At 39.7% G+C, this 21,864-nt stretch overlaps 1 protein-coding gene across 1 annotated transcript in view; it reads left to right on the forward strand.

The window, feature by feature from the left end:
• Positions 1-21,864, forward strand: part of IntS8 (integrator complex subunit 8) — a 275,398-nt gene that overhangs the window by 25,696 nt on the left and 227,838 nt on the right. The gene's annotated exons all lie outside the window — the stretch shown is intronic.

Raw genomic sequence — 21,864 nt, forward strand, 5'->3', positions numbered from 1 at the left:
TGCAGAGAACACAAACTGATCTCAAAGTCCACATACTTCAAAAGGAGGCCCAACAAACTTAAAACTTGGAAACATCCTGATTGGAGAAAAGGGGAATGGCAGCTGGATAACATATTTATGGACAAAACCTTCCACAGAGAAATCTACAATATTAGAGTATTAAGAGGAGTAGATATAGGTTCAGATCATTACATAGTCAAAATCAAAATTAAGTTCACACCACTAAAAAGGAAACCAAAACGCAATAATTGAAAGAGGAACTTTGATCCACACCAATTAATTAGAAATTTATTTACTCATGTCAGAAACATACTTAATCATACAGTTAAAAATGAAGTAATAAATAAACTATTTACAAAAATTAACAGACAAAGGAAATTGACCAAATTTACTGTACATCTAGATGGTGTTCTTCCAGAACTGAACCACACCTAGGGCGTTGTCATCAGCAAGCATTAAATCTTGCTCTGAGCATGAAAATGGGCAGAGAGGACATTGATACATATGGCTCACTGTTTGTTCTTCACCACAGTCGCACTTGCAGTCGTCTGATGTGAATCCCCATAACTTAAGTGAGGACTTAGCCCTGCCGACACCAGTTCTTAATCTGTTAAGGGACCTCCAAACACTCCAGTCTTCATTGTAGCTAGTCGGAAGTTGTTCACACGGCTCCATCCATTCTTGTTGCTTAGATTTCCACAAGGAAAGTCTTGCCTTATCTGGTGGTCCTTTCAAGGGTTTTGATGTCTGGAGGAAACTTATCCTGGATTTCAGCCTAGATTGAGATTGTTGGTGACCAAACAGCAGGTGAGCTTCACCATTCTCAACCTTCAGTCGTTCTTGATCAGCATCGACTTCTCGACGAATACTTGGAGGTGCAACGCCAGCAAGACAGTATAGCTTCTCAACAGGGGTAGGTTTCAAGCATCCTGTGATTAATCTACAAGCTTCATTTAGGGCAGGGTCCACAGTCTTGGCGTAGGATGATCTCACTGATCTCTATACATGGATCGCTGATGGCAGGTCTCCGCTGCAGGAGAAAGTACGCCAAGTTGAGCGCGCGGTTCGCTATGTTGGCGTGCCCAACCTAGAGCTCTCCTTATGGAGAAGCAATGATAATATAGTCAATTTTAAGTCTCAATTAATGGCGCATTGGAATAATTAAAAATATAAGAGTCATGTTTACTCAAAGCATAAGCACATTGGGATCACTGACACGTCATTCCGAGGTCAGTAAATCTCCGGGATAGCAATAAACATGAGTGTATAATAACGGCCGACAAATATTAACTTAGGTGATGAATACATGCAATTAGCGATCGGTAACACAATAAGAGTGACAACCAGTTTCTGGAAACATTGCTGTAAATTGTATACATGTATGCCACGAAATTATGCATTCTTAAAATAATGTACCTATAAACGTAGCTCACTATACAGGCCTAGATTCGACATATCGTAATCGGTGCTTGATACTGAATTTCTGTTTCCTGTTTCCATGAAATAACGCGCATATATATATATATATTCGTTTACGGCCATTAGAGACCACGTTACATAACAATTACATGTTTCTGGAAGCCTTCCTCACAGCCCAGAACTTCAGCATCCTCTCTCTGGCAGCCTGTCTTCTTTCGTCCGTCCACCCACGGTTAAGTTTTGGTTCGTCATGGAATCCCTGAAATCTGTCGATCACTGACCTAAACTTTGTTCGGTTTGAGATGTCTTCCGAATTTAGTCCCACCTGTCCGAGATCCTTTCTTACCTCCCTGAACCATTTGTCCGACACTTTAGGTCTGCTGTCTAGTATTGTGAAAATCCTTTTCGTTAGTCTCTTCTCATCCATTCTAAATAAATGCCCATAGAATTTAAGTCTCCGTTTTCTCATGGACTCAGCCTTTCATTGTCTCGGTAAAGTTCTTCCCTTCCTCGCAACCTATACTGTCCATCCACAATCTTTGGACCCATTATTTTGCGAAGGATCTTTCTTTCAAATTTCTCAGCTTCTCTCAGCCCCGCTTTTCCTGTCATTTGGAGGCATTCACTAGCATAAAGACATTCCGTTTTATTCATTGTGTTGTAGTAGTGCCTTAGTTTAGCTCGTCTGGAGATGGTTTTCTTCTTGTATATAGGATATGTCCTACGAAAAGCCGCAGCCATTTTCTCCCGTCTGGTGTTGTTTGCTTCTCTTTCATTTGTTTTCAATTGCACTATTTCACCCAAATACTTAAAGCTATCAACTCTTTCTATTTTACCGTGTTCTGTCTTCAGGTACCGAGGGGCTGTTTTGATGTTTGTTATATATTTAGTTTTTTCGAAAGAAATCTGTAGTCCTGCTTTTTCTGCTTGTAGTTTTAGTACATTCAGCTGTTCTATTGCTGTGTCAGTATTCCTAGATAGCAGCGCAACGTCATCAGCAAAGGCAAGGCAATTAATCATGACACCACTTTTTGACCCTCCAATGTATACTTGGTTAAGTAATCCTTTTCTGTCCAGTTCTTTTTCCCACTCCCGGATAATCTTCTCCAACACACAGTTGAAAAGAATTGGAGACAATCCATCACCCTGCCTGACTCCTGTTTTAATTTCGAACTGCTTGGAGTTCTCTCCCATGAACTTAACTTTCGAATGTGTCCCAGTTAAAGTCTGCTTAATAATTGCTGTTGTTTTGGCGTCAATTCCAAATTCCACTAATATATTGAATAGCACTTCCCTGTCGACTGAATCATACGCCTTTTTAAAGTCTACAAAAACGACTACCAGATCCTTTGAGAGATGATTCTCTAGTACACGTTTCAGACTCCAGATTTGATCAACGCACGATCTTCCCTTCCTAAATCCCGCTTGATACTCGCCTAGTTGATGATCCACTTGTTCCACAAGTCTCCTCTGTAGTGCTTTAGGGAGTGTCTTATAAGTTACAGATGTGATGGAAATGCAGCGGTAGTTATTAGGATCTGCTCTATCACCTTTTTTGTGTAGAGGATGAATGATAGCATTTTTCCAATCTTCAGGGATTACCTCCATTTCCCATATCTTTTCCATTTCTCGCCTTAAAATTGTTATTGCGATTTCTCCACCACTTTTCAGCATCTCTGCTGTGACAGAGTCTTCCCCTGCAGCTTTGTTGTTCTTTAAGTCTGTAATTATTTCACCGAGTTCTTTTTCGTCAGGGGGTATTGAGTTTTCATTCCGTTGCTTTGGATCCTCTTTTGGCCATTTATTTTTAGGTTTTTCACAGTTCAACAATTTCTCAAAATATGTAGCTAATATCTCACAATTTTCATTCTTATTCACTGCCAATTTTCCATCTTCCCTTCGAAATCCCATGGTAGATGGTTGATATCCATGTATGTGCTCTTTAAAGGTCCTATAAAAGTTTCTAGTATTGTTCTTCTTAAATTCCGTGTCAATACTTCGAATTTCTTCAGATATTTGATTCCTTTTGGCTTGCCGGAGGATCTTTGCTGTCTGTTTGCGTACCTCTTTGTATGTCTCAAATTTATCTTCTGTTTTATCTGCATACCATGCTTTATAGGCTGCAGCTCTCCTATCAATTGCTACATCACAGTCTGTAGTCCACCATCGGTGTCTGCGAGTTCGTCGCAATGGTGCAACATCCTTAGCTATATTAGCCATATTCGTTCGAATATCCTCACAAGTCTCCATTTTCTTCTCCCGCATACGTCTTTGAAAGTCGTTTCTGTTTTCTTGAAGTTTTTCATGGTTTACTTTTAATGACGCATTCGGAGAGAGTCTCTTCTTGTTTAGCGGTAACGGCTTGTATTTTATGCGGGTCAAGAAGTGATCAGAGTCAAGATTGGCTCCTTTCCGTACTACCACATTCATAATTTCTATAGTGTTTCTCCTTGAAATTGCAACATGGTCCAGTTGATATTCACCTAGGTCTTTCCGTGGAGCGCACCACGTTTTCTTTTTCCTTGGCAGTCTTTTGAAGTACGTGGACATTAATTTAAGATCGAATGTCTCACATAAGTCAATAAGTCTCTTCCCATTCGTATTTGTCAATTATTTCATCGAAACCATCAGTTTAATTATGAGAAATAAAACAATATATATAAGTAAATCTGTACTTGCAGTTAATGTTCAGTAACAGTTGGCTGTACATCACTTCTAAGATGTACAGTTTGTCCATTTCTATCAAAACAGTCTTCCTCTAAGTGATCCGAGCAGGTAAGGTAAGGGTTATTCTGCCCGAAGGCAGGTCCGAACCTCCGCAGATGTGTTCCTGAGCCGGAGTTTATGTGCGGTAAGGTGGCCAGTTCCTTTCCGCTCCTCCATTCCCTTACCCCCCACCAACAGCGCGTGGCAACCCATCCAAATCCTGCCCACACCCAATGTTGCTTAACTTCGGAGATCTCACGAGATCCATCCGAGCAGAGAACAGCTGTTTTAGAAGGCTCCCAATTCTCCCGACTGATAATCCATGATCTTAGAAGTTCGGGTCTCGAGAAAGGAAACCTACAAAAATTTATTGCCATTTTGCTCCCGGAATGTGCGAAAAAAGATACAATAAACCTAAAACTCAAAACACTACCCTAGGAAGATTCTTATGTACAGTATAAAACTCCCCGATGAAATGATTTCTCCTTCTGCTGATCGGTTCTGTTTGTACATCCATAAGCTGAACACTGCGGTATGTTAATACCCTGTAGAATGTTTCTTCATTCATATTTCAGATAAACACATACATATTTAAATTGAATATTACCGGGCGAGTTGGCCGTGCGCGTAGAGGCGCGCAGCTGTGAGTTTGCATCCGGGAGATAGTAGGTTCGAGTCCCACTATCGGCAGCCCTGAAGATGGTTTTCCGTGGTTTCCCATTTTCACACCAGGCAAATGCTGGGGCTGTACCTTAATTAAGGCCACTGCCGCTTCCTTCCAATTCCTAGGCCTTTCCTATCCCATCGTCGCCATAAGACTTATCTGTGTCGGTGCGACGTAACGCCCCTAGCAAAAAAAAAATTGAATATTGTAATCCACAAGTATACTACAAGGCAACGAACCTAAATTCGTAAAATACACTACTATTTACTTTGCAATAACACAGCACAGAACACTCGTGGAACTACAATCAAGAGGCACCCTCTAGGTGGCCCGACCTACCCCTTCAGGGTGGGGAATGAAAGCATTTGATAAGATAATCAAGAGGCCTGGCGTCACTGAACTAAGCATAAACAAATCAAGCGCGCTCCTCGTGGTCTATTGCACCATGTGCGCGCTGCCATCTTACTACGCCAGTCATCTTCTATTCGGCTTACTGCTACCCAAGCTACCAGCCATCCAGGTATAGAGATCAATGGATGATCTATACCACACAGGGGATGCGTATTCTGCAGCAGAGTAACACAGAGCCAATGCAGTGGTTCTAAGAACTTGTGACTTTGCACCCCAGTTTGTACCTCTCAGCTTCCTCAGGATGTTGTTTATGGCACTAACTTTGTGTTTGATGTTGGAACAGTGTTTTATGAACGTGAGGGAGCGGTCCAGCGTTACCCCTAGGTACTTTGGGGTGAAAAAATGTTCTAAGGGGGTTCCATTCCAGGAGACATGTAATTTCCTTGATGCCTCTCTGTTCTTGAAGTGGAAAGCACAAAGCAGAGATTTTGATGGATTCGGCTTTAGGTGGTTAGCCTTGTAATATGTGCCCTAATTCCTTCAGAGCACTGTCAAGAGTGAGTTCTACCTCTTCAGAAATTGCACTCCGGCAGGCTAGTGCAAGGTCTTCTGCATATATGGAACTTCTTGTTTTGTTAGGGAGTGTTTGGTCATTGGTATAAATATTAAATAGTAATGGGGCCAGTACACTTCCTTGGGGCAATCCATTTTTCTGTGATCTCCATCTGCTTCTTTGCCCTTGAATGTTAACAAAAAAACCTGCGGTTCTGCAACAAGGTTGACATCAATCTGGTAAGTTTTGAGTCTTTCCTGAGTGTAAAGATCTTATGACGCAGTATACAGTGGTTCACTGTATCATATGCAGCACTGAGGTCAATAAAAGCTACCCCTAAATTTGTCGATTTTCAAAACCATCCTCAGTGTACTGCGTGAGGTGGAGAATTTGTGCAACAGCATTCTTGCCTGGTCTAAAGCCTGCCTGTTGTGGAATGAGGTTTCTGTCGATAGTCTGAATGAGTCCGTTGAGTATAATCCTTTCTAAAATCTTACATAGGGGGCACAGGAGTAATACTGGTCTGTAGTTCCTGGGGTCTCTGCTGTCCTTTCCAGGCTTCAGAACAGCAGTTGCACATGCTTTGCTCCACAATTTTGGAATCGTGGACATCTCTAGGCAGTTATTATAAAACTGGAGCAACCATTCTTTCGTGTTTTCTTCCAAAATTCTTTATTTGCTCAACTCGCATATCATCCAGACCCGCAACTTTACCTGATTTGCACTTGATTATTGCATTTTCTAACTCAGTGAAATTGAAATGCTGCATGAGCTCAGATGTTTCTTCATCCCTTCTTGCAGGTACTTTCAATATAGTTCTCCGGGTTTTGGCTTTTTCTTTTATTTTGCCATTCATGAGAAGTTGGTGGGCAATCTGATTGGCTTGTAACAGAAGAATGTGTGATACTCATGGTTAGATCTCTGCTCAGCTTCTTTAGGAGTCTCCAGGCCTTTTGGCTGCTCTGCGTCATATGCAATTCTTCCATTAATTTTGACCAGCTCTCTCTTTTTGATGAGGCTATTAGAGAAGTTAGCGCATGTGCTGTTTTAATAGTTTTCTCGCCCATTGGGTTCTGTTCGAATAGCTTGTAGTACTCCTCTAGTTGCGAGACTGCATCCAGATTAAGACCTTCGATGTGACTGGTGCGACATCCACGGGAAATAGATTTACGAGAACTTTTCTTAACAGCCTCAGTGAACTGTTCATATGCTTCAGGAACTGATTTGATGTTTTGGACCACATCATCCAGTACAGCGGAGAATTTTGACCAGTGTGTTTTTTTGAAATTGTATCTACGACGAAAGGGAACATACTGAGGTCGGATAGCGGAGTAAAATTGACATAGGATTGGTCTGTGTTGAGAGTTGGAAACTGGGTTGCATACTCCCTTGCTGCATTGTTGTGCTATGTTATTAGTGACAGAAATCAAATCTGGATTATATCCTCTTCTCCAACGGCCACTGTTAAAAGAAGGTAGCAGTTTACTAACATGAATAAGAGAGTTCCATAGCATCTGCCCAGTGTTGTAGTAGCTCGCCATTGTCATCACTGTGTTCATATCCCCATTCGGTACTGTGACAATTAAAATCTCCCACCACAAAATTCACTTTCTGGTTTCTAAAGTTCAGTGGTTCTTTGAAGGAGAAATTGGAGGCTGGAGGCTTGTAGATCAATGTAACTGTACAGTTGGAAAGTTCAATTGCTATAAGTTCAATCTCATTCTCTATTGTAAATGCTATTGACAGAATCAAGGTTTCAGGTTTTGTAAATATGGCACTTCCATATTTGCTATGATGTATTTCAGCAATAAGTTGCATGCCATGAATTCTGGGTTGCAATTGGTTAATATCTCTGTGGGATTCTTGGTGCACGCACATCAACGTTTTGCTCTCTACAAACTCGGCTCGTCAACTCTTCTTTACAAGATGATATGCCTTCAGTGTTAAGACACGATTGTAAATGTGGGTCCTGAAAAGGACTTACTTTGATATTTCCTTGCTGTCATGTTAAATTCTAGGTGATCACCTGAATGAAATATTTTACAATAATGCTTCTGGTGTGAGAGAATCAGCCGTCTAGGAAATGTCCTAGTCCGTTGCCCGGGGAACGCCCGGATGAATTTAGTTAATATACTTAACACATTATATACTGTATTTACCCGAATAATCCCCGCCGTCGAATAATGCCTTCACCCTCATTTTAGAAAGGCTCATTTTGAAAAAAATGAAAGGGACTAAAATTCCTTTCATCGGAAGAGTAACTTAGGCATAAACAAATATTTCTTATCACTCCGCGAGGTCCACGTGGTCATTACACAAATATCACGTCTATGAAATATATTTTCCATGAAAATGAGCAGGTAGGTCTACTTACGTGACAGGTATTTCATTAATCTGAACTTGCAATAGGCTCGATTCCCTGTAGATGGGAAGATTCATTGTCTCTTGCATCACTAGAATCCTCTGCTAAATTACAAGTTCGTCACACTCCACGTCTAACGCCCGTAGGTGGCTGGAATATCTAATTGAAAGATAAAATCACGGCGACAAGTAATACGATCAAGATCATGCAATTAATAAATGTCCTAGATGGATAAAAGAACGTGCGACATATTTCCAGGACTACGATGACTCTGATTTTCAGACACATTTTAGGTTATCTAAAGCTTCCGAACATAACCTGGAATTCCCAACACATAGGTAGTTTTGGTAATCGAGATAATAAATTATGTGGTGAATACGGAAGTGAGCGTTATCCGAAATAATGACATATCCGAGTTTTTAAAATCTAAGATAACAGCTGTAACTGGGCCCATGGGAGTAATACACATATATTATGTATAATAGTGCCACTGGAAAATCTAAGAATAGTTTCCCTCGAGTAGTAAGATTTATGCAGTGGAGTAACAATCAAATTAAGAATGGAGGCCGTGGACTTAGAAATCTCCAACGAGCATTGTAGAGTTACAAGACATTGGGTAAAGGGAGTATGCTACATAACCTGGAAAGTTAAAGAGAAATATACGAAGGAATAAGGGACATAAGTGAAAATAGATCAGAAACCAGTATAAGATTTAAAAATAGATATATATATATATTGAAACAATAAATCGAACCTCTGACAATTTACATGACATGAGAACTATATAAATATAAAATTTTCCCAACCACTTACACGGATTACAAATTCATATATCAACAACAACAAAAAAAAAAAAGAGATAAGATATGCAAGAGAAAGAAAGGAAAAAGAGAAGATGCCGCAGGAAAGGAAAAGGGCAAACAAGGAAAGAATGAATACTGCGATAAAAAGAGAAATCGAGAACGACAAGAAAGGGAAGATGTTCAGTTAGCAAATTCGAGTACACCAGCAGAAAGAATTATCTGAACAAAATGCAAATACAATATCCAAGTCACCATTACTTCAGTTATCCCACAGATTAACACTAGGTAACGTAGTTCTACAGCCGAGTAATCACCATGTAGTTTCATAGAACCAGTTTCACAATATTCTGAAGCACTGAACGAATAGAAGTACGTGTACAATAGAAGTCGCACAGTTGCCAGTACACCACACGCACATTTCAAAAGAAAGTTGTTACGAAAGGTCGTGAATGAAAAGTTTTAAATCCAAAAAGGGCAAGTGAAATTTCGGCCTGGAAATGCTATGCTCCCAGCTTAATTTTGCAGGCAAAGTCTATCCCAATCCGATTAAAAGTATTTACAGTAAAGAAATCAGTTTGTCATACCTCATCTTGGAACAAATTGAACTGCCCGCACATGAAGTCTTCTGGGCACATATAATTAAGGACGAAGTTGACGTAGAATGGTGCTCCCTCCACACAGGCCTAAGTCCATCTCAATGTTTCCAGAGGAAGGCCAGGTATTTATAGTGTGGAGTAGAATGAAAAATATATCTGGAAGATTCCAGAGATTAGTGAAGCATGCGCGAATAAACCAGGCGGTCACATGACTTCAGCCGGCAAAAAGGAAGTTAGTTTATCGAAGATGGTGAAGATGAATAGAGTAGAGTTCATGCAAGGTATGAAGTATGCAAGTTCCAGTTGGAGAAAAATGCAGTTATATCATGATGAGGGTAAGTCCATACTAATCGTAGAAAAAAGGTTATGTGCGTGGCGAGTTTCATAACAGTAGTTGCTGATGAAGTGAAGAGTCCGTTACACAGCAAAAGTTACCGACGTTGGTGAATACGGGCCTAAAACACTTCTCACACGTGGTCTCTTTTTCCTGGACAGTAACACGACCGATGGTGGATAATTATTTTCGTGCAATGTAAACACTTGAAATAGACACACCGGCAAAATCTGTTGTTAATTTTGCAGTACAATAAAACCTCGTTAATTCAAAGTCTTTGTAATATAGAAATCGGACTTCCAATTATGTGATTTCAAATTAACAGCCATCTTGTAATTCAGAAATGCCAACCCTCACCAGTTTTTGCGGATTCTGCTTTTCCGCGTACTGCCTGCTAGGTGATATTGTGGCTTTCCTTAAAATGATGAATGCAAAAGAATTAAGATTACACTCTGTTTTCAACTGTGAAACACACCGAAGTGAGTGAAAGTTTGAAAAGCTACCCCTGCAAGTTCCGGAAGACGCGTTCTGTCGTGACGTGGAGAAATTTTGAATTTAAATTAGAATTAAAAGTCTGAATTGTTTTCTGTTTAAATATGACATATGGGGACAGCTTTCTTCCATCTACGGTTGCACAAATCATAACTGTACACTCAGCATCGAAAACTAGATGAGCCAGGAGCGTGTTGGCTACCTCGACGCAAATAAAACCTGCACCCAAATTTTGTGCCTCGAATTAAAAAAAAAAAACTATGCAGGGATTATTCGCGTAAATACGGTATATATCTGTATATACTTAAAACATAAAACTGATGGATAACTTAGAAGAACTGGTTCCAATTATCAGGCAACAAGCTGAAAATTTAGCCCCATTGAACACATGTAAAAGACATGCCTGGTGGACCTCAGAATGTGACAGAATTCATGAAGAAAGACATCAGGCATGGTTAAAATTTTAAACACACAAAACAGAAGAAAGTGCAACCAACCTTAAAAATATCAGGAAAAAGTTCACACAAATTATCAGGCAAACCAAGAAACAATCACAGAAACTCAATCAACTTAATAGAAGAAAAGTACCACAAAACCAATTCCAGAGACTTTTACAAAATGTTTGAAGACAAGTACAAAAATTTGGCCCTCTCACGTTAATGCTGAAAAGTGAGGATGGAAAAACGACACATAATGGCAAGGAAAATGCCGAAATCATGGCAAAAGCATTCATTAAACTTTTGAATTGTGAAGAACCCCAGGAACTTTTAGCAATTAATACAGACACGCCCATCAAAACCCCACCTGAGCTCATAAACCCTCCAACAATCCAAGAGGTGGAAAGAGCACTCAGAGAGTTGAAAAATTATAAGGTATGCGGAGAAGACCAGGTTTTTGCAGAAATGTGGAAATATGCCAGTGATACAGTTCGAACATCCTTACACATGGCCCTAACGAAAATCTGGAAGTTCCCCGAACATTGGTCCCCAGCCATAATCCACCCACTCCACAAAAAAAAAGGGAGATAAAAGCAGTCCAGATAATTACAGAGGTGTCTCTCTCTTAGACTGCACATACAAGATTTTCTCCAGAATCCTATACATAGGGACCTGAAAAATTAGCATCTATTTGTTTCAAAATTAGCATTTATCTTTTCTAAAATTAGCATCTATTTACAAAGATAAAATAATCGCATGGTATTATTAATTTTAACAATTCAAAGTTTATGAAATGCAATTATTGTCCTTGGTTCACACACCATACGAATTCATTGTCCAAACGAAAGCATTGTCAGTACCTTGGCATTGCATTTTTTTTTTTTTTTCAAATCGCACAGTAACTACTGTGTTGTAATGAGACAACACGCGCTCGCTATCTACATTGTTCGTTGGGGTCTACAAGAACTCAAGACAGTATTTAGCAAATATGCTGAACTCTGTCTGAACTGCAGTTAATGCAAACATAACATCACAATGCTTATGGTTGGGTTCTTTAGCATTCAATGTGGCTAGCTTGCACTGTGAAGAATGAGCAACTTTGCAAATGTGTCTCTACATGCTGCCTGCTGTAGAGGAGTGAGCTTAATCAAAGCATCATTAGGTGCCGCAGGAAAATTCCCCTCACAAATGAAGGTAAAACTGGCGTCAAGGTTATGCAGTTTGGGGTAAAGGAGATGAGAGGTAGGATACAGAGACCCTTCAAGTTCAGTAAGGTGGTCAGCCACTCCAGCTCCATGATCTGTGACAAAAACCATATGCGGGGTGAAGCCTATTAACTTCTCGGTCACTCAGATTAGTCAGGTACGTAATACCACAGTTGTTGATGTCTTTCATGTCAGACGCAAAATCGGGAGGTTGTGGGTTCGGATCCCACTGGTGTCCGGCTGGCCATTTTTGTTCTGTACTTAACATCTCTTCAACACGTACTACATGTACGTAACACGACCTAATACGTTGAAAGTCTGTTTCGATTACAATGCGGTCGTGAAAATTCAATATTCATCAATTATATTTTTGCTTTCTTGTGTTCAAAAATGCAGACTTTACCATCGCAACCACATGATTTAAATCTGTCATCACTGCGACCCAACTATTGCCAACCACACTTAATATTTCATAACACCGGGTCATATACGGGGCACTGTCAGTAACAAACTCTTTAACTGCATCATATGGTACACTATAACTGCGCATAGCATCTTAAACAGCACAAGAGCAGTTTGTAGCATTTCCTGCATCAAGATAGTTCACAGAAACAACATGCAGCTCTCTTTTTGATCCAGCTGGGACTAGGAATATGATGATAAAAACACAACTGACCATTCTATCTGTAGCTTCATCACAGAGTATGTTGATGTTCTTCCCCACTAGAACCTCTGCTGTTGTTTTCTGGTGGTCAGATGCAACTTCTAGAAAGGAAGAAAGACCTCAAATTATAACAAAATAATTTCCAATTCCTGGATCAATTGGGTACAGGTAAGATAGTTCGATATGAAAATCGCACTCAAATTCGGTATCCTTCAATTTTGCGCATGATTTCGATGTCGTAATACCTAAACTGTACCCGATCATCAATGAAATCGAAACTTACCCAGTAAATATACTTCACGTAGAGTTCTCGCACATGGCAGCTCTTCATTTGAAAACTCAGTAATCCAGGCTCTTAGTTCTTTGCTTTCCAGCTATTCCAGAGATATATTTGCTTTGGCAAATACGAAGCATGTTTTTTAAGTAAGGTCCGTTTTTTTGTAGACACTAGTAGTTCGCGCGCATATCGCAACGAGCGCATGCGTCGTGTACTGGCATGCCTCGAGAACAACTGTGCTCAGTTTAAGCTCTGTAGCTAACCTGTACGGTTCTGTTCTGTGCTTTCAAAATGTTTGACTATCAACTCGCCCGCCGCATGTGAGGTTCGGTCAGTGATACGGTTTTTGTCAGCAAGGAACCTGTCTGCTGCAGAAATTCATCGACAGATTTGCGAAGTGTACGGTGATACTGTTATGAGTGAAAGCAAAGTGCGTAAGTGGGTACGACAATTCAAAGATGGCCGTGACAACGTCCGTGATGAGGACCGCTCCGGTCGCCCTTCTTTGATTACAGATGATTTGGTAGCTTTAGTTGAAGCGAAGATTCGTGAGAACAGGCGTTTCACAATAACAGGTCTCTCAAACGAATTTCCTGACGTGTCGAGATCAGTGCTTTACAACATTGTTTCTGAACACCTAAAGTTTAGGAAACTGTGCTCCTGTTGGGTCCCGAAACTCCTAACAGAGGACCACAAAAACCAAAAATTTGAGTGTGCGATCAAGTTCTTGACTCATTATGACAAAGAAGGTGACGGCTTCTTGAGTCAGATCGTAACTGGAGACGAAACATGGGTTTCTCTTATCATGCATGAATCGAAGCAACAGAGCATGGAATGGAGACGCACACACTCGCCTGTAAAGGTGAAGGCCAAACAGATTCTGTCCCAGTGCAAAATCATGGCGTCGGTATTTTGGGATAGGCATGGTGTTTTGTTGGAGACTTCATGCAACGAGGAACGACTATCAATGCAGAAGCATACTGCCAAACCCTGATAAAGCTACGCAGAGCGATTCAAAACAAAAGACGCAGCATGCTGACAAAGGGAATTGTCCTTCTCCATGACAATGCAAGACCTCACACTGCAGGTCAGACCCGTGATTTATTGGACAGTTTTGGCTGGGAAGTTTTAGACCACCCACCCTACAGTCCTGATCTTGCGCCGAGCGATTACCATCTGTTCCTCCACCTCAAACATCACCTCTGTGGCAACCATTACATTGATGACGACAATGTGAAAACAGCAGTGAACTCTTGGTTATCGGAGCAGGCGGCAAGTTTCTATGAAGAGGGTATTTTAAAATTGGTTACGAGGTATGATAAGTGTTTGAACAAACTTGGCAACTATGTCGAAAAATAGAGTGAAGTATGTACTTTCTGAATATAACTTTACTTTTTGAAATAACCTTTCGTTGTGTACTTATTTTCAAACGGACCTTACTAAAAAAACACGCTTTGTACTTCAACTGTGCATTTTGAGAAGTTATCTCTTGAAAAATTTTCGTTGTGTGCAACAATCTAACTGTGCAAGCACAGAAGAAGGCATTCTTGGAGACATACTAGCAGCAGCTACAATACTTGCAAAACACTCGCTGAATCTGTGGCATATAAACCAACCGTTGCATATTGTTGAGCCCTTTCGTGCTCAGTTTTTGTTATGCGCCCCATAACCTAAACGATTGCTCGGCTTTCTACTCTTCACTAGTTTCAGTTTTGAACAACAGGAAAACAGCGCTGCATCTATCTCATTATTTTCGTGACACTCCATTTACATTTCGATAATAATCGATACAGATCTTATTCCCCTTGCTATTCCCATCGTAAATATCAATTAAAGTCGGCAAACAGCAATCAATTGGCTACTTTTCTTCATCGATCGGAATGGTCGAAAGATTTATGCATCAAATTTTGGGTATTTCTGACGTTTTTGCTGAAATATATTGTTTTTGCCAGTAACTAGCACATTTTTGCAGATTTCGCATATACATACTATTGTATCATATTGTATTGTATTGAACAGGTGGACTTATAATATTGTAATAATACTTGAGACATATACATACTAATTTCGCATTTTGGGTCACAATTTGCATTTTGTCGCACTTCTGTTTATGCATAAAAATGATTTTATTCCACATTAGAATTTTGGTAGACTTGGACTCGGTACAAGATTCAAATATTCGCATTTATCGCAAATGCGATTTTGTTCAGATCCCTACCTATACAGGAGGATCAAAGAGTAACTAGAGGAAGAATTAGGTGAATACCTTGGAGAAGCTGTGCAGAACAAATCATCACTTTAAAATTAGCCATAGCGTATTACAAGAAGCAAAACAAACCTCTTGCTATAACCTTCGTGGACTTTAAAAAAAAACTTATGACTGTATCCATAGACCTTCAATGTTGAAAATTTTAAGAAATTTCGGGCTCCTTCCAAAATTAATCAAATTGATAGAACTCACCTTAACCAACACTAAATCAAAAGTCAAGTTCAGAAGGGAATTCTCTGAGCCCTTCATCATAAAAACAGGTTTAAGACAACGAGATTGTTTGTCACCACTGCTGTTCAACTGTGCCTTGGAATATATAATGAGGGAATGGTACAAGATTAACCAAAGAACATCCGAATTGGAAGACCCAAAGACAACATAAGTTTAAATTGCCTAAGATTTGCCGATGACCTTGCTCTCTTGTCCAACAATATTCAGTAAACCAGACAAGTTATATCAGGAAATAGCACAGAAAGTTGGTCTTGGAATATCTTGTGAAAAGACAGTAATCATGTTAACTGACCCACCACTCATAAACAAAATTGCCATAGGAAACTAAGAAATCAAAATTGTAGATAAATTTAAATATCTGGGAGAAATCATAACATATAACCTCAATGAAAAGCCAGCATGGCATAACAGAATAAATAAATTGACCAGAGCACAATATGTCACCAAGAATACCTACAACAAAAAGGGCCTGTCAATAGCAACAAAATTAAAACACTACAAAACAGTCACTCAACCAGAAATAACATATGCAAGTGAAACCATCTCCAAAACAACTAACACCGCACAAATAGACAAAATACTCAAGATAGAGAGAAGAATCATTAGAGCATGCATCAACAAATCATACCAAAAAGATGGACACTGGAGAGTAGCTTCTAATGAAATAGTCTAGAAGGAAATAGAACCAGTGATGAGCACAATCAGGAAGAAACGCATTTCATTTTTTGGACATCTAATCAGGACACCAGAGAACAGGATCATCAGGAAAATAATAAAAAAATTACGGAATAGTAAGTGCAACATTAAGTGGATTACAGAAATCAAAGAAGATATGGATGAACTACAAATTACAGTGGAATACCTAAGAAGCAAAACTGACAAAATCAGGAAACTCACAGACAAGCAAACCAGAATCATCAGACAATAGGAAGGGTGATTTCCGATGAAGAAAGAAGGATAAGATCAGAAAGAATGAAGAAGTACTGGGCTGAGAGGAAACTGAAAAATTCTTTGTATAAATTTGGCTAGAGTGGTCCAATGAAGGCCATAAAATGTATTATTATTATTATTATTACTATTACTATTACTTGTGAGGTGTGGCTATATACGCTGGTATTTCGATATATGAAGTTGTTTATATTATTATTATCTACGTAGTTGTGTATGACAGGTTCTCAGTACGGACTTTATTTGGTTTAAATTGTGGTCGTATCAATTATTTGTGTGTTGTATGATCTGTCTTGTGTAACAGAACATGTAAGGTTATGTCACAATACTTCGGCTGTATGTTTATTAATATGACTTTATTTAATGTAAGAACACACAATTAATAGTATATAATTTATTATTACCTGTAAATATGATGTATAAATCCAATACAATGGTGAGCAACACAGTAAGATTCCAGAACGACACACCTTTGTCACTAGAGTTTTACAGAATGTTCTATTCATTTGTACATAGGTTATTGGAGACTCAAGAAGATATGAGAAAGCATGTTGTCATACTTTTCGGGAAGCTTGGCCAGGCAATGTATATAAAAGGGCGGAGTTGAGTTGTTAGCGAGAGTCATTAGTCAAGTTAAGTGTGTGAACGCATGTTGTGGTTTTGCCGTTAAGTGGTTATGTTTTGTTGGTGCAAATGTTCCGTAGTTGGTTGACATACTAATGTGCAGTTGATTAAGTTCAAGATGGTGGTTCATTTGATGTGCAACTATTAAGGTGTATATCATTTGTAAATAAAACAGTGTACACAACTGACAGCATCTCATGTGCGCGTCTTTGTGAATATGACAGTTTGTTGTTCCATAACACATCCTTTGAACTGTATTGTGGCAGGCTGTCAGGCTCGTAAAAACTAAAATGACTACTCAGAGAGGAAGCATGTTCTACAATTGACTAAATTTGTTAAACTACTATTTAGAGTTATTTACAATTGTATTCAAGTTTGAGTTTTCCACTTCATGCAGTTTATACTCAGGAATGTGGTCGAATGCACAGCCCTCTGGTATGTCAAACTTCTGCTCTCAAACACAGCCCCTCACAGTGCAGTGTGATTCCCAGAGCAGTTCACTCCAGAACTTGCCACATTTTGCATAATCAAGACAGTCTTACTCCTTGTAGATGCCCTAACTTGTAAACATCTCATATTTCATTAACGTTCACTCATGATTGACTAAAGACTGTCTCCTCTCGTTGGCTCTGCTCTTTACATAGGCAAGTGTTCTCACAGTGTCCACCTCCAAATCATTCCAGGCATCCTCTACATTATTAGTCAGTTTCCAGCTTTTTCTGGGGAGCTTCCTTATTGCAGTCCTAAACAGTTTACTACGACTGTTGGTTTACTTACCCATGCTGCATGGTCTCGCCTTCGCCGTCAGTCCACACTGTAGCACGCTAGTCTGACAGTAATGGCAGTTCATTCACTTCACAGCGCTGACCTCAGCTGCATTTTCACGCCACGATCACTGGCAATTGCTCGCTGACTGAGCTCATGACTGAACTGCACCAACTCCAACCCACTGGCAAGTCACTCCTGTTTTATATACGTGGCCAGTCATTCCAGAACAGTCCAGATGCTGGATGTGTCCAGAAACCTCATGAGGTGGAAAATTCCAGGTTAATCGTCTCATAATTTCCACAGTCCTATGCCACGCCACCACGGGCGGAAGAGAGAGGGGGCCGGTCTAGCACCTAAGCCTTGTTCATGATTGGTGCGGTCAAAGTGTAAGCTGGTAGTCCATAGGCGGTGACGTTACTAGCTCATCGCACATTTGCTTGGCGGACACTATAACCATTACACTGCCCCCTCAGATGATGTCGGGCATAATCGTGGATATGATTTATTCAAATTAGATTTTCCACCTATTCAACAGTCATTTTTCTTCAGTGCAGATGTTTACATTACATTATAATATGGTACTAGTTTCGACCCTACTCGGGGTCATCATCATCAGCCGTGAGTACTCATTTTAAATAAGACATGTTGAAATAGATGATTTTACAATAATTAACTAAAAATTAATGTGTAAATGCAAAGATGATAAAACAATATGATTTAATAGGCCGTTATGTGAGGATTATATTTAAGATTAAGTGCTAAAGTTGTGCCTCTTATATGGATTCTAAAAGTATGAATGTTTTTATATAGTAATGAAAAAATAGAGCACAATTGTAATAAAAGATCATAAAATGATATTACAGAATATACTTCAAGAAAAAAGTGGTCTCGAAGTGAATCTTTCTCTAAATTCTATTAATGATACGGCCTTAATTTGTCACTGTTAAGTCATACACTATTACAAAATGGTGGCATATTGTACATCATAAGAGTGATTTTTACACTTTTGGTGGTAAAAACTAATAGTCAAAAAGTGGATTTTCTCGTATATTCTATTGATAATATGGCCTTATTTTTGACACCGTTAAGTTATGCACTGTTATAAATTGTTGGCATATATAAACCGTTGGAGTTAATTTGACATTTTAGGTGCTGAAAGTTATCATTAAAGTTCTTATTAGTAATATGGCCTTGCTGATAATGCATTTGATGCCAGTGGAACCATAGTTGAATAACTTCCAGTGGAGTTGTGAGGAACTGTTTTCAAGCACTGCGCATGGTGGTTGAATGAGTATTAGTGAGGAGATTGAAGTCTCAGTTCATAATGGAACAAATGGGTCTGATAACAATAAGAAAAGGCAAAAGTAAGCGTGAGGGTTCGAGAGAAAGAGAGAGAGAGGGAGAAGGTAGATCAGCGAAGTGAAGTGTACTCGCATTGCGCAGCAATGTGTGGTTTGAGGCTGTTGGTGCATGACAGTGTATGGGAGCGTGAGTAAAGGGAATGTAGGAGGGAGAGGGCGGGGTAGGCAGGTTAGTTGTGTCATGGAGGGGAGGGAGAGGGAATTATTGTCTTTAGGGCGGAGCTGAGGGGTGTGGGAACGGGGCTAATTGTTTCAGAAAGGTACCTTTAATTGAACTAAAAATCGATTTCTGATTTGTTAGATTAGTGTTTTTTAAAATAATAATGAGTAAATCGAACAGGATGTTGGATTTCTGAGAGATAAAATTAAGATTGTAATTAGAATTGAAGTATTGATCTAGGTGTATAAAGCAGTTTTCAGTTATGTTAAGTAAAAGTCTCTTATTGCTGTTTTGAGCATATCCATGTCTTGCTCAATGCTGTGGAAATTATGGTTATAATCATGCATATGCTGGCCAATTGCCAAAAATTTGTCTCTTATGGCATTGGTATGTTCTAAATATCTTGTACTGAAATTTCTTCCAGTCTGTCCCACGTACAAAATATTACAGGTGTTACATTTAATCCAATAGACTCTGGATTTTGAAAGTTTATTAACCCTATTGATAGAGGTAGTGTTGTGTAAAATATCTGCAATTTTATTATTGGTTTTGAACGCTATTTTTACGTTGTGTTTCTTAAGGCTGTTAGTGAGTTTGTATATTTCATTATTAAATGTAAAAGTGAAAAATGTAAGGGATTTGGGTTTTTCTTATGTGTGGTTTTTAGGCAGTATTTGTGTTTATTAATTAATATATATATTAATAAAGTGACTATTATACCCATTAAATTTTTGCGACGTTTCGGATAATATTCAATTCAGTATTTAAATCCTTTTTAGACATGGGTATGTTGAAGGCTCGATGAACTAAACTATTATATGTCGCTCGTTTATGGATCTGAGGGTTATTGAATCTTGAATAGTGGAAGCAGTTTGTGTTGGTTTCCTGAAGATTTTATAAGTTAAGGAATTCGGATGTCTAATAATAGTTAGATCTAGAAAATTGATTTTTTTATCTTTTTCAGTTTTTAATATAAATTTAATATGTAAATCGATATTGTTAAGTCTAAAAAGGGTGTGGAGAATTATCTAATTGACCGTACCTGTTCGCTACACAGCTAAGGAGTTTGAGCCTCCATGGACGTTAACATACTCTTGCTATCTACTTAATGTGGACTCCTTGAAAGTAATAGTATAGTAGTCATGGTGATGTTTTGATGATGTAGCAGATTATGATTATTTTGTAAGAATAAATCAGCCATCTATGATGTTTCAGTGTTCTTATGAAGTAAAACATTACAAAGGGTAGTGGTGGTATCAACTGATTTTTCATTCGTAATTACAAAAACATCGTCAACATACCTGGCCCAAAAGTGAATATTGAAGAATTTTTTATTATTTTCGATTTTGTTATGTTCTAGAAAGTCTAGGTAAATTTCTGCTAAAATGCTGAAATCTCAGTTCAGTACAGACCAATTAGAATGAAATTCATAATTCTTAATAATTGTGGATGTCATTGAGCCGATCCACTAACTCCCAACACACAGTCCATTGCTGGCTGCTGCTGGTCTGGTGCCGACCCAAATATTAGGTCACATGGCAGGCGGAGCTCCCTTCCGAAGACCGTGTTGGCTGATGTCATGTCTGTCATCTCACGGGTGGATGTTCGATAGGCCATCAAAAAGAATGGGACTCTCTGGTGCCCTGAAACTATCTTCCTGAGATGCTCTTAAACGGTTTTCACAAAACGCCCACCATGCCATCTGACTGAGGTTGGAGAGGTGTCGTACGGGTCTTCCACATTGCTACGCACTGCATAACCTCTTGCATCAGCCTCGACTCAAATATTCTGCCTTGGTTGCTGTACAGATCCCTCGGGATGCGAAATCGGCAGAAGTACTTGACCAAGACATCGGCCACTGTTGATGCCTCTTGGTTCGGGATGGCGTAAACCTCCAGACACTTTGTAAAGTAGTCCACGGCAGGAGTACGTAATGGTTCCTGGTGTCAGATATGTGGAATGGTCCAGCGACATCAATGGTGATCCTTTCGAAAGGTGCTCCAACGTTGTACTGCATCATCTGGCCCCTACTCCTGGTACATGGGCTTCTGCTCGCTGCGTAGATGTCATACAGCTGACACATCCTCTCAACATCATTCCTCAGGTGCACCCAGTAGTAATGTTGCCCGGCACGGTCTAGCGTCTTATTCACTCCCAAGTGGCCGGCAGTAGTGCCCGCATGCAACTCGGTCAGCACTTTTTTCTTGTGTTCCTGGGAATTACCTGCTGGGCAATCTGCCTCTTTCCATCGGTTGATTCCCACACACGGGTAAGCAACCTGTCACTAACCTTGAGAGACGACCACTGAGCCAGTATTCCTTAATAGAGTAGGCTGCGTTTGGTGATGTCCTTCCATTCCGGCCTCTGCACTGACTCGACTTCCTGTAGGAGCTGCCTGATGTTGTCGTCCTTCAGCAGTGGTGGCCCTCACGGCCTGCCTTTCTCTCCGCTTTCTGACAGTGTGCACACTTCTCAGGGTAAGGTCTTCTGGATAGAGCATTTGTGTTGCAGTGCTTCCTTCCTGGTCAGTGCTCGGTGGTGAAGTTGTACTCCTGAAGGCCTTTTACCCAGCGAGCTGTCTGTCCTTCTAGGTTTTCTAAACTTAGGAGCCAGGTCAATGCAGAGTGGTCAGTGTGCACA

This window comes from Anabrus simplex, chromosome 1 (assembly GCF_040414725.1).
Source record: "Anabrus simplex isolate iqAnaSimp1 chromosome 1, ASM4041472v1, whole genome shotgun sequence".
NCBI lineage: Eukaryota > Metazoa > Arthropoda > Insecta > Orthoptera > Tettigoniidae > Anabrus > Anabrus simplex.